Source organism: Schistocerca gregaria, chromosome 1 (genome assembly GCF_023897955.1).
Source record: "Schistocerca gregaria isolate iqSchGreg1 chromosome 1, iqSchGreg1.2, whole genome shotgun sequence".
NCBI classification, from domain to species: Eukaryota; Metazoa; Arthropoda; class Insecta; order Orthoptera; family Acrididae; genus Schistocerca; species Schistocerca gregaria.
The window spans coordinates 230,338,751-230,356,047 of NC_064920.1; the positions used below are offsets into that span (position 1 = coordinate 230,338,751).

Sequence of the window (17,297 nt, forward strand, 5' to 3'; positions counted from 1 at the left end):
ATATATATATATATATATATATATATATATAAGGGGATTGAAAACAGTCAGTACCCGTCACATGAGACATCCATAAAGATTTTCAGCAGTGCCTCAGAACATTCGCAGATGACCAACGTAGACAGGAAAACGTAATTTGGATCTTTAAGTTTAGTCATTCTCGTCCTTTCCTGGCACGGAACAATACGTGTGCTAATTTTTCTTATTTAATCACTTTAGCAGACCCACACAGAAATAGTATATTTACCACACATACTAACGTTAGAATCGAGAATAGAACCTACTGCCTCCGAAAGGCAACGAATTTTCAGTGGATGTATCAGCGTTCATGTTTATTTATGTTTTTATTATTCCAGGTTACCGTCGGAATAGGTCTAATGGGACCCCGTCCTGCCTATATTTGAAATATTGTTAAATAACTGGCGAAATAAAGTTCAGATACGATTCTGTCGGAAATTTCCAGGCACAGAACTGATTTAAGTTAACTGCAAGACAAGGAAACTAGAACAACTTTTGTGAACATTGTTCGTTGCAGAATGTCAGTAGCAAAAATAGTAGTCATCTTCTCGTTCGATGCCGCAGTTGCTGCTATTGTCGCTCGTTGTCCTAAAAAAGATTTCCTGGATCTTTTAAGTGTTTAATGACAATGTGTTAATCTTCTTCTTACAGTCAGTATTGTGACGTAATTCGTTCATTCAATAAATTCATCAGTAATGACGATAACTGAGTTCTCAAAATGACGTATTTCAGGTACAAAATTAACTTCTTTAAAATGATACATCAGATAAAGTTTGTCTGTTATATATTCTTCACTTTTAAAAAACCACTCGACACTTTCTTTACACTTCATGAAACATATTCCACAATGGTATACGACAGGTGAGTTACATTGTGACTTTCCTCCATCACATCTCACCACCAACCCTCCTCAACTATTACAACTCGCAGCAGTGTAAACATAAGCCAAAGATACATTTCTATCAAGTGTTCACAGAGTATGATTCTGATCGATTCTTAATTATAGATTACATTCATGTAGAAAAGATATGTTCTGATATAAAAACATTTTCTTAAGTTTGAATAATCAGATGATGTTTTGAAAGGATTTCAGAATAAAAGATAGTAAATAACCAGGTATGAAAATACGTGTCACCAGAGATGGATATTAATCCATAATCTCACATAGAAGAAATATATATTGCTAAAGTTACGAAATGTAACAGGAGTAGATGATGTACCGTGATGTACGGGTGATTGCAGCGGTATCGCCATCTACAGTACTCCAGGATTACATAGATATGGGCTAGTTACAATGAGAGATATACGAACACCGCTAAATCTCTTTGAAAAAAGCATTGGTTCTTCGATTTTAATTTTCTAACCAAGGAAAAATCATTTGAAACACATGGAATCGAGTTATGGTTCCGTACAAGGCAGAGGCTGTGGCCGCTGAGCTTACGGTGGCATAATCGAGGGTCGATTCCTCCGCCGGATCTATGCAAGTCGAACATCTAAGTCCTGGTGCTGCAATGAATGGCGCGAGCAGCTTTGCTCTACGTCGACGGCAATGACGCAAGACTGCCTGTTGCTGTTGGCCGGTGCGGACATTGTCACACACGCCTGCACGCGCCGCTCTATTCTTGCGCAGCATTCTCTCTCCGTGAATCCGCCGTCTGACACGGTCGCCAGAACACACACACACACGCTAATAACGATGTTTAATTGTGACGCCGCGGTTGTGCCAAGTGCGCAGCTGTGAGAGCAAAGCGCTCCTGCCTGTGGCCGCACCGACAGCCGCCACGTGTTGACCGTACTAGAATTCAATTGCGTCAACTCACACTCTGCCTTATACGCGCACCCTTGCCTAGGAAACTAATGGGAGTTGCAGAATCGAATGAAGTCAAATGAGATCGAATAGTAGTGACTCCCGAATGAGGCGGGGAAGTGGTTAGCACGTTGGATTCGCATTCGGGAAGAGACGATACAAATCCGCATGCGGCCATCCAGATTTAGGTTTTCCGTGGTTTCCCTAAATACCAGGATGGTTACTTTGAAAGGGTACCGTCGATTTCCTTTCCCATCGTTGATACAATCCGAGCTTGTGCTCAGTCTCTAATGACCTCGCCGCGCGGGTTTAGCCGAGCGGTCTGAGGCGCTGCAGTCATTGACTGTTCGCCTGGTTCGAGTCCTCCCTCGGGCATGGGTGTTTGTGTTTGTCCTTAGGATAATTTAGGCTAAGTTGTGTGTAAGCTAAGGGACTGATGACCTTAACAGTTAAGTCCCATAAGATTTCACACACATTTGAACATTTTTTTTCTTTAATGACCTCGATGTCGGCGGGACATTAAACCCCAATATTCCCCCTATCTTCCTTCTTTCCGTGAGTAATGACATCAGCTAGGAGAGGATTTTTCGTTTCATCCATATACACCACAACCAGAAGTGACACGTGGAATTAACGTTCTCTGAAGTGCGATGTGTTATTAATTTAGAAACTGTTTTATTTATTGATATTTTCGACCCGGGTTTCCCGGCTCTTTGGTGTTCGTAGTCGTCAATACCGGTTAACACCAATCTATATCGATTTAGCTGCTTTCATCAGTCACCTCGTAGAGAGTCGAAGACAGGACATACACAGGGTGAGTCAGGGAGAAAGCTACTTGCTTTGAAGAGTGATAGTGTTAGCGATACTGAAAAAAAGACTTCATATGGACATATGCCCTATTCCAAATGGCTTCCGAGACAGCGCACATATAAGTATTTTCTCATATATTTTCTGTATTATTTAAAAACACCATCACTGTTTACAGCGTACCACAGTAGTAGGGGAAGGTGAGACAAACAATTTGATACAAGACACTTTTGGGCTACAAAGTCGGGAATGTACGTCGGTATCCAACAAAAATTACCTAAGGCACAGAGCATGCACGGGATTTTAAACATTCTCGTGCTCTCTTCGGACAAACTATTAATCCAAGAGAAAAAATGAATAGAACCTATAGGAAATTTAATATAGTCTAATTCTGAACTGCTTTACGTTTTTGCCGGAGGACGCAGTTTTTGCGTTATTCTAGAAAATCATACGGTAGTGATATTAAATGTGTTGTATGTCGGAAACCGCCCGGTATAGACCTTATGTCCATATGATGTTTATTGTTCAGAGTCACTAATACGATCATCCCTCAAAGCATATACCTTTCCTGCTGCCTCACCCTGAGGTATCTGAAAGGGCTCTTAACTGCTCTTGCCCACTTTTTGCTAAAATAAGTATGGTTTTGCAAAATATTTTCATGAGTTACTTCCGCAGTCCTGTTATGAACCTTCCTAATTTTACGCCGTCTTTTGAGTGGGACCTACCGCGTCTATTCACGGTACATGTGAATGATTATTCCGCGACAGTTGATCATCAGTACAAACGTGCGATTGTTGTTTAAATTTGTGGTAAGGTCTTATGAGATCAAACTGCTGAGGTCATCGGTCCCTAAGCTTACGCACTATTGACTTAAGCTAACTTACACTAAGGACAACACACACCCATGCCCGAGGGAGGACTCGAAATTCTGACGTGGGAGGTGGGGGGGAGGGAGGAGGGGGGGGGGGGGGAGCCGCGGGGACAGTGACAAAGCCCCTCAGACAGCGCGGCTACGATTGTCTCTCGGAGACCTAGCAATTTCATGTAGTCTCTCTTGGTCTGATACTAGGGAATCATATAACAGTAGAAACCATCACCAGCAGTATGTTACGCAACACGTGCTGTCACATACACGACAGTGATGAATAATTCCGAAATCTACCATCGACCTTTCAGAATAACGCGAGGAAACGGTTTTTGACGACAGTCGCAGATATTGACGTAGCACCATCACTTTTCGTTAGTCGCATCATTCTGACCCTATTGTGCGCAATTACGGGTTATTCTACTCTGTCACACGTAATTAAAGATAGAAACAGCTTACCTGAAGACGGTGAATATATTACCTTCGTTCGGTTCTTTTCCCAGCTGAGCAAGTCATGATCAAATGGGAAGACTGTTCAACTGTTATTGCAAGCAATAACTGGATCCCTCTTTACAGAAGAATATACATTATAAAATGAAAGAACAGGAAGAAATGTAAACTGACTTCTTCACTGTAGCAGACTTGCAAGTAAACACACAGAAGCAAAAAGTATTCTGGTCACATAAACTTGTATACGATGTAGGTATTTTGGAAGTGCCGAAAGAAGCGAAGGTTGCTCACTCTTTCTTTTTTTTTTAATTTTGCTGGCACTGTTGGGTTAACACAGAGACGCACGTGGTCTTTTGCTCTCTTTTGATAGAAACAAAAAAATCATTATATTTAAATCTCTAGTGCTTCGTATTGTACTTTTGCAAGCTTGTTCGAGTGACTCCTAAACACAGTTTGCATTGTGCCAAGTTTAACGTGTAGCAAATGATGTGTTGAATTTAAAGTTCTCAAGTAATATGGGAATTTGTTACTGTTATAGAAACTGTTCACGGTACCGCAAGGATGTTTTCAATAAATAATTTTCACGAAATGGAGAGCATTTTGCTTTGTAGTCAATAGGTGTTCGCCTTTTATCTGCCTACATACAGAAGAAACTCGTCTTTTTTTTTTTTTTTAATGGGACGATGTAATTATTTAAATGGCATTCGACGGCTGGTCAAAGAACAATCAAATTGATACAGACTAAGTCAGTGCTAGCACATGTCAATATTAAGGGAAAAATAACCGAATAATATACAAAAATTTTTTACAGGCATAAATATAAAACACAATACTCGTTCGTCTACGTACAATCATTTATCGGAATGTCTTATCGGTATCTTGTTCGTAAAATACACTGACGGAAAAAAACCACACCAAGAAACGAGTAATGAAATTTCGAGAAGACATACTTAAGTGATTAACACTGCAAGATGACAAGTTAGTGAAAGTGCGAGATAAGCCAATGAGCGTGTCGAATTATGGTACATTAATCACCGTGTAACCGCCAGAACGTTGACTGCAAGCATGCAATAGTGCATGCATTGTGTTGTACAGGTGCTGCATCTGAGTTTTCAGAATGAAGTTCTATGTCTGTTGCACTTGGTCAGTCAATACAGTGACAGTTAGTGCAGTTTGTGGATAAACGCTGGAGTTGTCTTCCATGCTCTCCCATATGTGCTCGATTGGACACAGATCCTGTGATCGAGCAGGCCAAGGCAACATGTCGACACCCTGTAGAGCATGTTGGGTCACAACAGCAATATGTGGGTGGGCGTTATCCTGTTGGAAAATAGTCCCTGGAACGCTGCTCATGAATGACAGCACACCAGGTCGAATCACTAGATTAGCGTACAAATTTGCCATCAGGGCTCGTGGGATAACCGTGGGAGTGCTCCTGCTGTCATACGAAATCGCACCCCAGACCTTAACTCCAGGTGTAGGTCGAATGTGCCTAACACGCAGACAGGTTGGTTGTAGGCCCTCAACTGCCATCCTTTTAGCCAACACACAGCATCACTGCCACCGAAGTGGAACCAGCTGTCATCAGTAAACACAACAGAGCTCCTCCCTGGTCTCCAATGAGCTCTCGTTTGACTTCACTGAAGTCGCAGACAGCGCAGGTTTGGGGTCAGTGTAATTTGCCCTGCAGGGCGCCTGACTGGAGCTGTCCTAGAAGTAACCTAATTGCAACAGTTCATTGTGCCACTGTGGTGCCAACGGTTGCGCAGATTGTTGCTGCATTTGATTTGCAGTACGATGCGCCAGAACCATACGCCGAACACAACGGTCTTCCCTCTAGATGGTACCACGTGACTGTCTGGAGCCCGGTCTTCTTCCAGGCGTACATTCTTGTGATCCCCTATGCCAGCAGTCATGTACAGTGGCTACATTCCTGCCAAGTCTTTCTGCATTACTGCAGAAGGAACTTCCAGCCTCTCGTAGCTCTATTAAACGACCTCATTCAAACTCAGTGACGTGTTGCCTTAATGGCATTCTCGATTAACATCAACTCACCACGTCCAATCTCAAAGGTAGTTCACGCTCACGACCTTACAGCGCGTATTGAAAGCAAACCTGATTTGCATTCTCTTAGTGGCGCTACTAATACAATTCTTCTGCGACTGACGCGAAGTAGATGTGTCGCATGTTACAATAAATGCCTCATATCAAAGTGGGATGAGAGAGATTTTATTTTCCGAGTTCTGAGATAACGTCTTTATCTTGTGTTGCTTCATGTACACAGCGTCGGATTAGATGGATGACAGACTCACCAGTAGCAGTCCTTGAGGGGTGTACTTCATTGCTGATATCAGTGCAGGTGCCAATTGCAATTCCTCGTGCTATGCCACATGTATTTGTTTTCAAAAGTTTCTGTGGTCCCAAGTTGAAGCTTGTGCACGGTGGATATGGCAACTTTGGACAGTTTATGCTAGATGTCACGAATCATTCGGAAGTCCAGTAAATAATAAATAAATGAACAACTGCTATTACTGACACTATACATGTAGTGATCTTAAGGCACGGAGATAAAGCGTGTCCACAACCCCCCCCCCCCCCCCCCATCCAGGTATGAGCTTGTCTCCTTACTGCCACGAAGAACCAAACCTCCATGTGTTGACACCACTTTCGGCCCTGTTTGGAGTTATAAATGTATGCGAAAGGAGTACTATAGGAATGTGAGAAACGAACATGGATTAGATTTAGGGATAAAAACGTAAGGAAACTTGAAATCGACCAGGATTTGAACCAGTTTCTGCCTGGATTTCAATTTTCCTTTTTTTCTGGTGTCTGCAAATTGGCCAAGTCGTATACGGCAGTATTCGCATTACGTTAATCAATTCTTCTATTGTCTGTTGGTGCAATCCGAGGTCTTAGAAATATCAACTAGATTTGAAGACTGTCTTGCAACTACGTATTTTCATATACGCCTCAAGCCAATAATTTACAGCGCATACTATAATCGGAACTTACTTTTAAAACGCTCGAATCATACAGTCAGCACTCAAAATTGTTGCAGTGAAGACTAATGAATGTTAATAATCGTGGGAACTTAATCAGAAAGAAAGAATCGAATATGCGTAAAACTAATGAACGAAATCTATATAACGACAGTTCAGTTAGTGCGTTTCTTCTCGCAAGAATATTTTTTGACAACATCAGGAAATTTGGTATACACCCATTTCGATTCCTCCGCGGACAATGAGACATTCGCCGCATCCCGATACCAGTTCAAGCTTACCATGCTCACACTAGGCGGCCATCCTGGGTATCAGACAGGTCATGATAACATCCTGCAGGCCCTCATAACGCGCATAATATTCATAAAAGATATGATCATTATCATAGAAAGAAGCGCAACAGTGAATGTGCCATATGTTATGGTATGGCTACTAATAGGACTCGCCATGATCCTCTACTGAAGCATTTTCAAACATTAAGCGCCACTGCCGGAGACCAGCCTCATTCGTAACATTTTCGGTATAGGCTGCAATAACTGAAATGGTAGTCTGACATTTGGTAAGATCTAAAAACAAAATTCATAAACGCCTGGACTTAACGATAACTGCAATTTCGTCACATCCCACACTCTCTACGTAAATGGGACCGCTGTACTAACCGCAGCTATGCAACCCGTTGCACTGAACACGAAAAATGAATGATTGGCTGACATGAGACAATTACGTAGGATTTATAGTCAAATGTTGGTTACTTGCTTGAATCTCCTTTTTATATTCACCTAAAAACTCTAGTACATCGAATAAAAAGGCCAAAGGGAGGCACGTTGCTCTTCGAACCTAAGAATTGTCAGAAAATGTGTACGTGGTACCTATAAAGAAAAACTAATGGCCCAATAACATTGTCCAGAAATTTCCGTCGATAAAGACAAGTATAATTATATTCCGCTACAGAAAGATTGAATACCGTTTGTGATGGTCTGCGTATGATCTTCATGTCCATCATGTGAAACGGTACAATATGTAGGAAACTGGACTCGCAATCTGGATAAGCAAATTTCAAATCCCTCTGGTCAAACACATTCTAGTTTTCCGTCGTTTCGGTAAACTGTTTGAGGTAATCGGGTGGTTCCTTCGAGAAGGGCAAGACCAATTTCCTGTCAGTTTTGTTCAGTTCCAGCATGTGCTCCGTCTTCAATGACCCGTCTTTGAAGGGACATTAAATCCGTTTTTTTTTAACGTATCCTGAATGGTCTCGCGTGGAAGATAAATATACAAGGTGGCCAGAAATAGTCTGAAAAGCTTGTAAGTGTTTGCTGGGGAGACTATGCTGAGAAAATATTGTCAAGAAAAAATATCGATATGTTGCGCCGTTACCGAGTTATTTATCACTGAAATTAGTCAGTTAGGTCGTCACGCACCCAAATAAAAGAGGTACAGTCGATGACTATAATTCCTGTGATATAAATAAAATTTTAATTTTAATATTTTTTTCTTTCAACTTGTCCGGACCAGAAATGAGTGTATGTTCAAATCAAATGGCTCCAAACTTAACACCCGACGTCATCAGTCCCCTAGACTTAGAACTACTTAAACCTAACTAACCTAAGGACGTCACACTCATCCATGCCCGAGGCAGGATTTGAACCTGTGACCGTAGCTGTCGCGCGGTTCCAGACTGAAGCGCCTAGAACCGCTCGGCCTCTCCGGCAGGCTGAGTGTTTGTGCAATGTTGTGAGCAACTGATGGAAGTTGGAAGCACGGAAGACTGTGTAGACACGACTCCACCTCTCTCTCTCTCTCTCTCTCTCTCTCTCTCTCTCTCTCTCTCTCCCTCTCTCTCTGTCTCCCTCCGCCTCCCTCCCTCCCTCTCCCTTCCTTATAGGGTATCATCATGTAGTCAACAAATCGCTCTCCCAGCCGTCAGTATCATCTTGCGAAACCAGAGCACCTACGTCACCTTCAGGTAATTTCCAAATTGTCCTTACGAGACTGAGGAACCAACTCAGAGTCCTCTCTGCAAACGAAGTTGCATGGCGGTACTGGAGATGAACCAAATCCTCTGCGCGACAGTCTCAAACACGGGTTGCTGCAAACGGTCACAGATGATAGTACTGTACTTCCATTCTAATGTGTCCTCACAGAAAAACAAGCTGACTTCTGCAATTGTAACGTATCATATTTGCCAGATACATTCGCGAATCACATTTCGAGAAGACACTGTAATCATGTATTTGCCTGTTTGCAATTAATCATCCGTATAGTACAGACTATCATTTCACTTTTAGTTGACTGTCGAGTTGTAAAATCACAGACTAGCATATTAATTACCGACGTTGGATGTTTTTTTCGTAGATAGTGGCCTACGCGTAAGTAGTTTTGAGAGAACGAGGTATTGGGATCATTTGGTACGGGCGTTAGCCAACAAACTCTTTAGAATCTGAAACTTTCTGGCAGATTAAAACTGTGTGCCGGACCGAGACTCGAACTCGGGACCTTTGCCTTTCGCGGGCAAGTGCTCTACCAACTGAGCTACCCAGGCACGACTCACGCGCCGCCCTCACAACTTTACTTCCGCCAGTACCTCGTCTCCTACCTTACAAACTTTACAGAAGCTCTCCTGCGAACCCTGCAGAACTAGCACTCCTGAAAGAAAGGCTATTGCACAGACATGTCTTAGCCACAGCCTGGGGGATGTTTCCAGAATGAGATTTTCACTCTGCAGCGGAGTGTGCGCTGATATGATACTTCCTGGCAGATTAAAGCTGTGTGCCCGACCGAGACTCGAACTCGGGACCTTTGCCTTTCGCGGGAAAGTGCTCTACCATCTGAGCTACCGAAGCACGACTCACGCCCCGTCCTCACAGCTTTACTTCTGTCAGTATCTCGTCTCCTACCTTCCAAACTTTACAGAAGCTCTCCTGCGAACCCTGCAGAACTAGCACTCCCGAAAGAAAGGATATTGCGCAGACATGGCCTAGCCACAGCCTGGGCAGCGTCTTCAGCAGCTTCAGTGCTTGGGTAGCTCAGTTGGTAGAGCACTTGCCCGCGAAAGGCAAAGGTCCCGAGTTCGAGTCTCGGTCCGGCACACAGTTCTAATCTGCCAGGAAGTTTCATATCAGCGCGCACTCCGCTGCAGAGTGAAAATCTCATTCTTTAGAATCTGTTGTGCCACGATAGTTTGGATTCTTTGTCATAGTCGCAAGGGAGTAGAGCTTAGGGGGACAATTACTGCTTCGCGAAGATATTACTGCTTCGGACTGCGGGAATCGTTGCGCACGCGCGCGTCCGCCCGCCCTGGTTAGGGTTTCCACCGCCAAATTTAGCCAGGGCGGCGGCCGCGTGACGTCACACTCCCACGCCGATTCCCACCTCCCCCTCCCTCCCTTCACCCCTCCCCTCTCTCCGTGGTCGCCATGCCCCGCCTGGCCGTTTCTATTTTACCACCGACGCTTCTTTGCTATCTGTTACTGGTTTCCCCAGGCGTAGGAATCGTGGCTGATCCGTCGATCGAGGCGAGGTTGTCCAGCAGAGTCTGGCTTTCCTCCTTGACACACAAGAATCATTGGCAAAAGCTATCGAAATGTCAACCACACTGTGAAATAGCCTCAGGTTTCCCCAAAATTCCAGAATACATCAAAAAAGAAGAATCCTCAGTAACGGCCGGTCGGAGTGGCCGTGCGGTTATAGGCGGTACAGGCGGTACAGTCTGGAGCCGCGAGACCGCTACGGTCGCAGGTTCGAATCCTGCCTCGGGCATGAATGTGTGTGATGTCCGTAGGTTAGTTAGGTTTAAGTAGTTCTAAGTTATAGGGGGGTGATGACCTCAGAAGTTGAGTCCCATGGTGCTCAGAGCCATTTGAACCTCAGTAACGTGATGTCCAAAACATACGCCTCATGCAGTGTTCGACTTCGACTTTTCATTGATTTTGCTGGGTAAAGGATGCTGGAATATATGGTGGGTAAAGGATGGAGGAAATTTATGCGAAGCTCTTTTTTTTGTTGGAGGGGGCTCCCTCGTTCATGACCTGTCGGAAATCCTAAGAATCGATAGCAGCTTTTATGCATGCGTCCACAGCCGCTATAAATTCCTTAAACGAAGATGTTTTTCTTTGTGAGGCTGCCTTTTTATTTGAAACAAACAAACTGGTTCATGATTATCGATTAGCTAACTTCGCCCCTTTCGGTATTATCGAAATAGATCACTCGCTGTTCTTTCGTAACTGCTATACGGACCGAGATGCGCTGTAACAATAACGTAATTTTTGGTGTGGTTTTATCGTGTTCTAAGAATCGACTTCGGTAACATTAAAGAAGTGAATTTCTTCTACAGCCATCTATCTTTCAAATGATTCTTTGCTATTATTCAACTCATCGTATATTGTGCTGATTTACTCATCTCTATAGGTCTATATCTACTGCATGCAACATAGACTTCTTTCCGCATCTATTCTTCCTAGTACTTCATTACACCGAGGTTTACCCATCACTTAATAGACAGGTACGGATTTATGGGTGATTTTATCATCACATCGTAAAACTTGGAGCGATTTCAACCAAACTTGGTACACATGTTATGTACTTTTTGGTAAAAGAATGTGTGGAGAGGGAAGGTTGGAGAGGGAGAGAGATACGGATACAGCTTACACCCCTAAGGGTGGGATCAAAGACCGATCTGCAGCTGGGAGTGCGACAGCTCAATTCCCCGACCCGTCACCCACACTTAGTTTTTCGGTGGTTTTCCCAAATGATTTAACGCAAACGCTGGGACGGTTCTCTTGAAAAGAACAGTTTTCTCTTGAGCTCCGTCTTTAACGATCTCGTCGTCGGCTGGAATTTATACTCTAATCTTGTTTTCTCCCATAAGAGAGTGGTGATGAGATGGGGAGGGGGGGGGGGGGGGCGGCTGAGAGGGGTGGGAACATATGGAACATTTCCAACCAAACATGACGCGCTATTGACTTACTGCGTGCCGCTGTAGGGATGTGTGGTGATAGCAAAGGAGTGCCATGTAAAACCTGTCGTAGTGTTGAAAGTATTCGTGGTAGCCAAACTGATTGTTGAAGATCTTGATAAACTTTATATCTGAGTTTAGTCGTATAGAAGGAGAAGAATTCTCTGCAAATTTCTAGATATTTTTAAAGAACCTGTTAGGAAAAAGAACCCCATAAGATATCCTTATCCCACGCCTTAACGGTGGAGAATATATAATTAAGTAACCAGGTGATCAGCTAGTTTTTCTCTACTACTCGTCCCCATGTACCCTCATCCTGTTCGGTACTGGCCATGAACGTCTACCTCTGCTATATCATGAAACTGCATTTTCTGGACCAGATGCCTTTTGTACAGAATACAATCCAATCTCTTCCGTGCGACCTTCCTCATTAGTGATTATGCCAGTTGTTAAAACTGATTCCAAGACGATCCGTAGAAAACATTCACGCACTCTCTGACTTGACATCCCATGACAGTTAGATTCTGTCCAGCAAAACAGAGACCTTTTCATGTGATGCATTTAATCCCTGCGACATTCGCAGGAACCTTTTCTTGAAATTTTTATTGGCTTTCGCTTGTGGGCCAATAAAGCAATCTCCACACTGAAAATATGGTCCTACAATTAGTTTTGAGAATGCAGAGTATATATTAGTTTAAGTTGAACCGCCGGCCGCGGTGGTCTCGCGGTTCTAGGCGCACAGTCCGGAACCGCGCGACTGCTACGGTCGCAGGGTCGAATCCTGCCTCGGGCATGGATGTGTGTGATGTCCTTAGGTTAGTTAGGTTTAAGTAGTTCTAAGTTCTAGGGGACTGATGACCTAAGATGTTAGGTCCCATAGTGCTCAGAGCCATTTGAACCATTTTTTTAAAGTTGAACCCTGGTATGAAGTTACATAGGCTTAACAAAGGCAAATTCTGATATAAAACAAATTTTACATCCATAGAATACTGAAAAGTGCAAACACGACGAAAATGTAACACAAGATACACGGAGGTAGTGTGCTATAAAACCATACTGGTAACGCAATAAAAAAGATAAAACATTTGGGACATGCCCAGTTCTTTTCTTGAAGTTTGACTTCGGGACTGTAGTTACGGGTTAGTGTAGTACGAGCCTCTTCGCAATGAAATCTCGTCGCCTCCTATTCAGAGCTTGTTTTCTGTGCGAAAACTAGTAAGGGCTATCCCTGCAAGCTAATGCGGCCTGTCAATTGATGTAGCTATCGTGCAAACTTTCTGGCAGATTAAAACTGTGTGCCGGGCCGGGACTCGAACCCGGAATCCTCGCCTTTCTACGGACTGAGCAATCTAGGGACGACTCCCGACGCGTACTGACAACTCTACCTCAACCTACACCTCTCTCCTACTTTCCACGCTTCGTAGTACATCTTCTCTTGCGGGTTGGCTAGTCCGACAAGATATTCACGAGAACTTCTGTGAAGTTTAGTAGGCACGAGATTGGTACTGAGGGAAGTCAAACTGTGACTCGCGCCACGATAGAGCAGCTGATAAAAGCATTGTCCGTGAAAGTAAAGATTCCGGGTTCGAGACCCAGTGTGGCGCACAGTTTTAACCAGCCAGGATGTTTCAAAGCAGCGTGCACGTCGCTGCAAAGTGAACGTCCATACTGTACGGCTTTAATCCTGGTAATAACCTACAAGTCTCATGGAGGGCTGTGTCCAGTTGTGTCCTATGAGATGATGGGTACTAACTTTAGCTTCCATAGTCTGCGACAGATTGTTGGAGCGCCGTTGCTGATGTACGAATACTGTACTTGACACCCCATTACGATCTAGTCAGTTGGTACAACCAGGTGCTCCAAACTGTAAATTGAAATTCTTAATTGCACCGTTATTTGTACTAACTAGTGTAATGGAGTACGAGTCATGGAAATAAGTATTCCACTGACTGCCACGAAAACGTGTGGTTTCCAGACGATGAAAGAGGGCGCGCTTTTGAGATTCAGTGGTGCTCGTTAGTGGCGGATACGACGGACATGACGTAGTTCGGCGGGAAACCAAACAAGTGTTGTGGGCGGCAGCTGCTAACACAGGTCTTTTCTTAGCCCGTTGCTGGTACATCCTGCGTCCGTGAATAGCCGTTCCGTGCCAGCTCTCCGTCGGAAACGGTAGCCCAGGTCCCTGTCTGCCGGCTATTTGCTGTCCAGAGCTGTTTCAGAAGGGAAAGGTGCAGCATGGCCGACTCTCAGTACTGCACTCTAGAAAGACGCCAGCTCGTCGTGCTAGGCTACTCAATTCGTATTTTCATTTCATCTTCCACAAGAGCGTACTAAAAACTAATGTCTCCGAAAACTCTTAAGGCTTTTTAAACGAAGCAGGCTTTATGAACGTTCTGCATCTCTGTTCTTCATGTCTACGTCATTGTCGCCCTCTGTCACTAGGGGGCTCGGAATTGTGGTATCTAGCACGTTACTACATTACTACACTACTGGCCATTAAAATTGCTACACCAAGAAGAAATGCAGATGATAAACAGGTATTCATTGCACAAATATATTATACTAGAACTGACATGTGATTACATTTTCACGCAATTTGGGTGCATAGATCCTGAGAAATCAGTACCCAGAACAACCACCTCTGGCCGTAACAACGGCCTTGATACACCTGGGCATTGACTCAAACAAAGCTTGGATGGCGTGTACAGGTACAGCTGACCATGCAGCTTCAACACGATGTCACAGTTCATCAACTGCTAACACAGGTCTTTTCTTAGCCCGTTGCTGGTACATCCTGCGTCCGTGTTACATTTTCACGCAATTTGTTGGGCCACCATTGACCAGGCGATTTCAACTGGTGAGAGGTATGGAGAATGTGCGGCTAGGGCAGCAGACGAACATTTTCTGTATCCAGAAAGGCCCGCACAGGACCTGCAACATGCGGTCGTGCATTATCCTGCTGAAATGTATGGTTTCTCAGGGATCGAATGAAGGGTAGAGTCACGGGTCGTAACACATCTGAAATGTAACGTCCCCTGTTCAAAGTGCCGTCAATGCGAACAAGAGGTGACCGAGACGTGTAATTAATGGCACCCCATACCATCACGCCGGGTGATAACGCCAGTATGGCGATGACGAATACACGCTTCCAATGTGCGTTCACCGCGATGTCGCCGAACACGGATGCGACCATCATGATGCTGTAAAGAGAACCTGGATTCATCCGAAAAAATGACGTTTTTCCATTCGTCCACCCAGGGTCGTCGTTGAGTGCACCACCGCAAGCGCTCCTGTCTGTGACGCAGCGTCAAGGGTAACTGCAGCCATGGTCTCCGATCTGATAGTCCAAGCTGCTGCAAACGTCATCGAACTGTTCGAGCCGATGGTTGTTGTCTTGCAAACGTCCCCATCCGTTGACTCAGGGATCGAGACGTGGCTGCACGATTCGTTACAGTCATGCGGATAAGATGCCTGTCATCTCGACTGCTAGTGATGCGAGGCCTTTGGGATCCAGCACGGAGTTCCGTATTACCCTCCTGAACCCACCGATTCCATATTGTGCTCACAGTCATTGGATCTCGACCAACGCGAGCAGTAATGTCGCGATACGATAAACCGCAATCGCGGTAGGCCACATTCCGACCTTTTTCGAAGTCGGAAACGTGATGGTACGCATTTCTCCTCCGTATACGAGGCATCACAACAACGTTTCACCAGGCAACGCCCTTCAACTGCTGTTTGTGTATGAGAAATCGGTTGGAAAGTTTCCTCATATCAGTACGTTGTAGGTGTCGCCACCGGCGCCAACCTTGTGTGAATGCTCTGAAAAGCTAATCATTTGCATATAACAACTTCGTCTTCCTGTCGCTTAAATTTCGCGTCTGTAGCACGTCATCTTCGTGGTGTAGCAATTTTAATGGCCAGTAGTGTATATCGGTGCTTGAGAAACGGCGTAGTGTTATCGGGTTTCGAATTTGAAGAATTGGTCCACGCATGGACCACCGTCTCCTTCACTATGACAATGCCAGAACACACACGAGCGCTGCAACAGTCCGACGCATTGGGTTCACTAGCATCGGTCATCCTACATACTGACCCGATCTGGCCCACTCGATTTTCATCTGTTACACCTTCTAAAGCTTCACTTTGACAATGATGAAGCGGTGCAAACACAGGTGAGTCTGCGTTCCTTCAATAAAGTCACATTCCACAGTGGCGGTGCCAAAAAACTGGCCTCTCGTTAGCAGGATGGCGCTCGTCGCCACCGTGACGCTGTTGAGAAATAAACATGTAGACGTGAAGACTAAATATGTAGAATGTTAGTAACATTCGTTTTATTTTAAAAGCTTCAACAATTTTCACAAAAATATCGAAGTCATTACTTTCCATCACGCCCTCGTACACAAATGTTGAGAAATGGCTCACAGGTCTAGAACTTTTACGAAAACTTTCCCCTACAGAAGGACTAGTTAGGAAGCGAACGTCACCATAGTATGCAAATAGTTCAAATGGCTCTGAGCACTATGGGACGTAACATCTGAGGTTATCAGTCCCCTAGAACTTAGAACTACTTAAACCTAACGAACCTAAGGACATCACACACATCCATGCCCGAGGCAGGAGTCGAACCTGCGACCGTAGCGGTCGCGCGGCTCCAGACTGAAGCACCTAGAACGACTCGGCCACAACGGCCGGCATAGTATGCAAATATGCCGTGCTTCTAACGTGAGTAATGTTCTTACTTGGAGGCTGCGCTCATGGCAGGCTATCGATAACAAGGTTTAGAAATTCTTTTACTGCATTTTTCTGCCTCGGATACACAGACGGTATCATAACCGGTTTTGACTTCTTAACAAGTCGTCATCAGATGATTTCAGTACTTACATAGTAACTCGTCACGGCACAGCTGAACAAGCTCCTCTCATGTCCTGTCCAGTTATACTTTGATGAATTACTATGTAAATTATAAGGTATTACGTCATCTGAAGACGAATTGAAAATGGTTATACCATCTGTGAGATGCGAGGCTGAAAAGTATAATGAAAGAATTTCCTTTACAAGGCCTTCCTTGATGTTCACGTAAGATAGAATCCCAAGTCTGTGAAAATAAGTTTAGGATTCGAGCCTCGGCGGGTTCTAGCATATTTTCTCCCACTTACGGCTTCGCCTCTGAAAATGCATTCCGCGTGTGTAAAACTTCTGGTTGCTCTTTGATTTCTAAACTATATTAAACTATTGACGGTCCTGGGTAAGTTATTTCACAGATAGAGGAAACAAACGGTGGTATCACCACTAATGGGACATTGCATGGGTCAACAATGCGGTGTCCAAATCAACCTTCGGATTGGTCATTTTTCAAACAAAAACCAGGGTTTCTTTTCGATGGCCATTCGGCTTCTT

General features: G+C 44.3%; 1 protein-coding gene and 1 non-coding gene across 11 annotated transcripts in view; one reads left to right on the forward strand and one right to left on the reverse strand.

The window, feature by feature from the left end:
* LOC126338177 (uncharacterized) overlaps positions 1-17,297 on the forward strand; it is a 116,891-nt gene that overhangs the window by 12,566 nt on the left and 87,028 nt on the right. The window lies entirely within an intron of this gene.
* Positions 9,411-9,485, reverse strand: Trnas-cga (transfer RNA serine (anticodon CGA)). The gene has a single exon. It is a non-coding gene; the product is annotated as a tRNA-Ser (tRNA).